The sequence below is a fragment of the Eucalyptus grandis genome, chromosome 7 (genome assembly GCF_016545825.1).
Source record: "Eucalyptus grandis isolate ANBG69807.140 chromosome 7, ASM1654582v1, whole genome shotgun sequence".
NCBI lineage: Eukaryota > Viridiplantae > Streptophyta > Magnoliopsida > Myrtales > Myrtaceae > Eucalyptus > Eucalyptus grandis.
The window spans coordinates 43,484,804-43,491,049 of record NC_052618.1 but is presented as its reverse complement, the minus strand read 5'-3'; the positions used below and the strand labels follow the sequence as shown (position 1 = coordinate 43,491,049).

Genomic DNA, 6,246 nt, shown 5'->3' with positions numbered 1-6,246 from the left:
GCGTGATGATATATTGAAACCAAACACATCTAAATGGCAAGCAATTTGTCGGCAATTTTTATAATGAGCAACACTTGCTCCTTTTAGAGTTGAGCATTGTCCATAGCAATTTTTATAATGAGCACTAATGATTACTTTTCGACTTGAGCATTGTCAATCCAAGTACCCTATGTTGGTTTTGCCCAACTAGCCCGGATGCCTAATTGCATATGACCATCGGACAAAGACAAGCATAACAAGCCAATAACAGCACAAAACTTGCAATGGAGAAGTTGATTCACTTGAGAAATAGTATATAGCATTAGACATAATGAACAGGGTAAACGAAAACGAAAAAAGAATATTTTTGGATGAAATTATCCCTGACCAGACATGGGAGATGCTTTTGTTCGCCCGTCGATGAGCTAGATCCTTTTTTGAGACCAAATAATTATTTTGGATCTTTATTTGAGATGGACTATATTCCTCTTATGAGTAAAAAGAGGGCATTTCATATCTCTATTTGAGATTTTTCCAAAATCACGGCTTTATTAGCATGAAACTTGCGATGGAGAAGTTGATTTACTTGAGGAATAGTGTGCAGCATTAGCCGTGGACATATTTCATCAGGTATCTCGATCTCCCAGCCCCGGGCGGCATCTTCAACCAACACCGGACAACTTAGAGGTCAATCTTTCTTTCTTCATTCTCGATGGCATGGAAAGACGTTGCATTTAATTTTGGGATATGTACAGTACAAGTCCTAAAACTTGTCAACAAAGTGCAATTGAGTCCTAAAACTTACAAAAAGTGCAATCAAGTCCTAAAACTTGTCAACTTGGTTCAATTGAGTCCTTCCGTTAACACCGTTAGTTTATGTTAACGGAAATTGCTTATTTGGCTTATTTTAATATTTTCTCTCTCCTACGTGGCAATTAGGGCAAGAAAAATTGTGCACGTAAGCGAAACGACATCGTTTTGTGGGTATTACCATTCTCAAAATGACGATGTCTCTCCTCCGTTTTTTTTCACGACGTCTCCTCCTCCGTTTCTCCGTTTCTTTACGACATCTCTTCGATTCTTCCTCTCTCGAATCAACGAACCTTAAGCCCTAAATCTCGCAGATCTCTTCCCTCTTCCCCTCTCGAATCAACGCAACCCTAAGCCCTAAATCTCGACACAGATCACCGCCTCGCGAGTTGCAGTTCTTCATCAAACGCTGGTGCGAGTACGCGCGACACTCGTCCCACGAGAGCCTTGGCGGTGGATCGAGCAGCGCCGACGGTGGAGGCGAGTGGATCGAGTGGCGCCGACGGTGGAGGCAAGGTGAATTTGTTTGCACCGCTCGCTTACTCTGTGCTTGACAGGCTGAAGTCTCTGGACCGGTTGACTCAGATTTTTCTCTCATGTGTATTGGGGATTGTGATTACCGGAGCCGAGTCGCGAGGAGGTCATCCCAGAGGCGAGGGTCGAGGATCGCGATTCCTTGGACGAGGCTAAGCGGAGCTCTCCTGATTACCGAGTGACAGGTCATTTTCTGGATGAATCGTGCATGCGCGTGTGTGTGGAGAATGATTGATTGCACTTGCGCGATGCATGTCCTCCGTTTGCGTAAATTCTTTTGCTGCTTCTTGCTGGTGTATCCGCAGGCTAGTTGTGGGACTTTGTGTTGTTATGATACCTCTACAATGGAACAATAGCTCGCTGATTTTGATGCTTGAGAGATCATAAACGGTAATCAATTCGATTGAAAACGGTTAGCTGATGTGTCCTCAAACTTGGCTTGAATGCGTACCTCGCTTTACGAGGATAATCACCCATCCCACCACCTTGCTAGGCATTCTAGATGTTTATATATCAAATTTGTCCTTTGTCGTAGTAATTCCATTAATTGAGATCACAGATGCATGCTGAATTTACATTAAAACTCACTTTCACGTTTGGTTGCTAATTCTACTGCTTGGAACGAATATAGATCATTTAAACACTGCCTACAAAAGAACTGTCATAGGTATCAACTTTCATATGATTGTCCTTGCTCATATGCCATTGTGGATGTCAGTTATTTGAATAAATACTGATACTGCAGTTTCACCATCATTCAATTCTTGTAATTGATGCTGTGGATAATCAACAATGCCTACAAAAGAACTATCGTAGGCACGTTTAAATTGAACTTCTTTACATCACATTGTTCAGTAATTATTCACTAGAATCATCATCATGGCTGATAAATGTACATGACCGTTACGATACTGCTTAGTGGTGTCACATGACTATGAATGTTTTCAAAGAACTGTAACTTAACAGAAATCAGTTAAAGATTAGATGGCCTAATGATATATTGCCTCAACAACCAGTTCTATCAAGAATTATCCTCTTTTGGAATTATCTATGGATATAACATTTTCCTGTTCTTCCCCATTTTTTTATGCTTGTTGATGTCCCATAATCCTTTAAGTTGAATCTATAGATATAGTTCCTTTTCACTGTCGATGACGACAATGATTTGCAACTGTATGTATTTTTGTCATTCGGAAAATGATAATTTATACTTTTAGTTAGATATCTAAAGTGAGGACTCTTCTTTTGCACTTTATCAATCTTTTATTGCTCATGGGATGCTCTATAGTACTTGAAGTCATTTTCTAGCTACAGGATGAGCTGTTGGTGTTCCAATCTTGTGAGGAGACTTACGATCACATCTTTTTTCATGATGCATTTTGCAGTAATCTGGTTGGCAACAACTTTGCATTGGACAACTCTGACAGAAGGTAAATGCCTAGCGATTTTTGTTTATGATGCTTGAGAGATCATAAACGGTAATCAATTCGATTGAAAATGGTTAGCTGATGTGTCCTCAAACTTGGCTTGAATGCCTACCTCGCTTTACGAGGATAATCACCCATCCCACCACCTTGCTAGGCATTCTAGATGTTTATATATCAAATTTGTCCTTTGTCGTAGTAATTCCATTAATTGAGATCACAGATGCATGCTGAATTTACATTAAAACTCACTTTCACGTTTGGTTGCTAATTCTACTGCTTGGAATGAATATAGATCATTTAAACACTGCCTACAAAAGAACTGTCATAGGTATCAACTTTCATATGATTGTCCTTGCTCATATGCCATTGTGGATGTCGGTTATTTGAATAAATACGATATCTTTGCAGTTTCACCATCATTCAATTCTTGTAATTGATGCTGTGGATAATCAACAATGCCTACAAAAGAACTATCGTAGGCACGTTTAAATTGAACTTCTTTACATCACATTGTTCAGTAATTATTCACTAGAATCATCATCATGGCTGATAAATGTACATGACCGTTACACAGTACCTGCTTAGTGGTGTCACATGACTATGAATGTTTTCAAAGAACTGTAACTTAACAGAAATCAGTTAAAGATTAGATGGCCTAATGATATATTGCCTCAACAACCAATTCTGTCAAGAATTATCCTCTTTTGGAATTATCTATGGATATAACATTTTCCTATTCTTCCCCATTTTTTATGCTTGTTGCTGTCCCATAATCCTTTAAGTTGAATCTATAGATATAGTTCCTTTTCACTGTCGATGACGACAAATGATTTGCAACCGTATGTATTTCTGTCATTCGGAAAATGATAATTTATACTTTTAGTTAGATATCTAAAGTGAGGACTCTTCTTTTGCACTTTATCAATCTTTTATTGCTCATGGGATGCTCTATAGTACTTGAAGTCATTTTCTAGCTACAGGATGAGCTGTTGGTGTTCCAATCTTGTGAGGAGACTTACGATCACATCTTTTTTCATGATGCATTTTGCAGTAATCTGGTTGGCAACAACTTTGCATTGGACAACTCTGACAGAAGGTAAATGCCTAGCGATTTTTTGTTTATGATGCTTGAGAGATCATAAAAGGTAATCAATTCGATTGAAAATGGTTAGCTGATGTGTCCTCAAACTTGGCTTGAATGCCTACCTCGCTTACGAGGATAATCACCCATCCCACCACCTTGCTAGGCATTCTAGATGTTTATATATCAAATTTGTCCTTTTTCGTAGTAATTCCATTAATTGAGATCACAGATGCATGCTAAATTTACATTAAAAATCACTATCACGTTTGGTTGCTAATTCTACTGCTTGGAACGAATATAGATCATTTAAACACTGCCTACAAAAGAACTGTCATAGGTATCAACTTTCATATGATTGTCCTTGTTCATATGCCATTGTGGATGTCAGTTATTTGAATAAATACGATACTCAGTTTCACCATCATTCAATTCTTGTAATTGATGATGTGGATAATCAGCAATGCCTACAAAAGAACTGTCGTAGGCACGTTTAAATTGAACTTCTTTACATCACATTGTTCAATACTTATTCACTGGAATCATCATCATGGCTGATAAATGTACATGACTGTTACACAGTACTTGCTTAGTGGTGTCACATGACTATGAATGTTTTCAAAGAACTGTAACTTAACAGAAATCAGTTAAAGATTAGATGGCCTAATGATATATTGCCTCAACAACTAGTTCTGTCAAGAATTATCCTCTTTTGGAATTATCTATGGATATAACATTTTCCTGTTCTTCCCCATTTTTTTATGCTTGTTGCTGTCCCATAATCCTTTAAGTTGAATCTATAGATATAGTTCCTTTTCACTGTCGATGACGATACCAAATGATTTGTCTCATTGTCCATTGCTTACACAATTCTTATGTGATGGAATCCAATGCACTGCTTGATATGCTTTTTGTTGCTTGATGATGTTAAGAAAAGAAGATTTCTAGTTTCCATGAACTTATTTTCATGTGCATGTTATTCTTGGAAACAAGATTTATATCGCATGGCCATATTTTCGTCTTAGAGGTCTCTAGCTACTGTGTACAGTTTTGCGACACATGCTAAGATTAAATGTAGGACAGCAGGCATGTGGTCTTTATCTGTGAATAAGTTGTCATTACATGTTTGTTTTGAAGGTTAACATGCCTTTATTCTCCTATGGTGTAGGTTTTGCTAGTTTGCAACTGTGATATGCTTTTTTAATATGGCGACAAGAAGAATGAGGGCAACAACTTCTAAATCAAGTGGTGTAACTCCTAATGAGGTCGAATCAGAGTTAACCTGCTATTGTGGTCTTCGATCACCACTTCTTATTGCAAAAACAAAGAAAAACGCAGGAAGAAGGTTCTATGGATGTGCTAAGTTTGATGATCCAGGTTGCTGCAATTTCTTCATGTGGGTTGACCAAAAAATACCGGATCAAGCGAGGGACATGATAGTCGAACTGCTTGAAAGAAATCAAGCACTATCGGAGTCAAGCCAATCCAAATGCAATGACGATTATGTAAGCTCACTGATAGCTAAAATGAAGGCGCAAAAGGCGAAAAATGGACTTTTAAAGGAAGAGCTTGCACGAGTGAAGAAAGGGAAGATGCTCTATCAATTGGGATTTTTTTCTATGCATGTGTTATATCATTATGGGGATTATATTTAATGTGAAAGCCAGTGAGAAGTTTCTAAGTCTTCCATAGTACCTTGTTTCTAAGTTTGTATTTAATTACTTTATCCCGATTCTCTTTTGCCCTGTAAAATTAGGAAACTCATGTTGCGTGGAAATGTAAACAATTTCGTGTGTTCTTTCAGTGAATGCTATTTGGATGATGATTTTTTAAATGTTCCATCAAAGGGAAAAAGACAGCACTCTCAGGTATTTATGGAAATGAAGTCTGGGAAGCTTGTTTTCCTCTATATAAGCTGCCCTCGCCCTTCGAACTTTTGCTTCATCAAATCAAAAGCATTTAGAAAGGAGAGAAAAAGGTACTGTTTGGGGCATGAAGTAAAGGGAGTTACGTGACAAAGCCGGCTCTTTGGATTTTTAAAAGTTTCAAACCCCCCGTTCGGGACTTTCCATGCCTTGACAAATTATACTGCTTTTGCATTCTGACGAATGTTAGCTTGCACGACTCTCTCTTTCTTGGCTTTACGTCAGAAGAAAGGAAAGAACTTTCCAAGCAAGCCCTCTCTGGTTTCTTTCAAAAGGGTTTCTTTCCTCGAAAGCGAAAGGACTGAGAAGTTGATAGGAGAGGCAAGGGAGGGTCTGATTCGTGAAGAGAGCATTGGTTTTCCGAAATTGATTGTAGAAGTAACTGGCAATGGCAGAGTTCGAGATGGAGGGGCAGTGACTTACGAAGGCAATGTCTTCGTGGATGAGAACGAGGTACCACCCAATGTGAGCGGTGTGTACGCGATGAAAT

The 6,246-nt window shown here is 38.5% G+C and overlaps 1 long non-coding RNA gene across 1 annotated transcript; it reads left to right on the top strand.

Annotated features, from left to right (window-relative positions):
- The first annotated feature begins 1,447 nt into the window (after positions 1-1,447).
- On the top strand, positions 1,448-5,147 carry LOC120295386. The gene is made up of 2 exons (XR_005552746.1): positions 1,448-1,508; positions 5,000-5,147. It is a non-coding gene; the product is annotated as an uncharacterized LOC120295386 (long non-coding RNA).
- Positions 5,148-6,246: the final 1,099 nt, after the last annotated feature.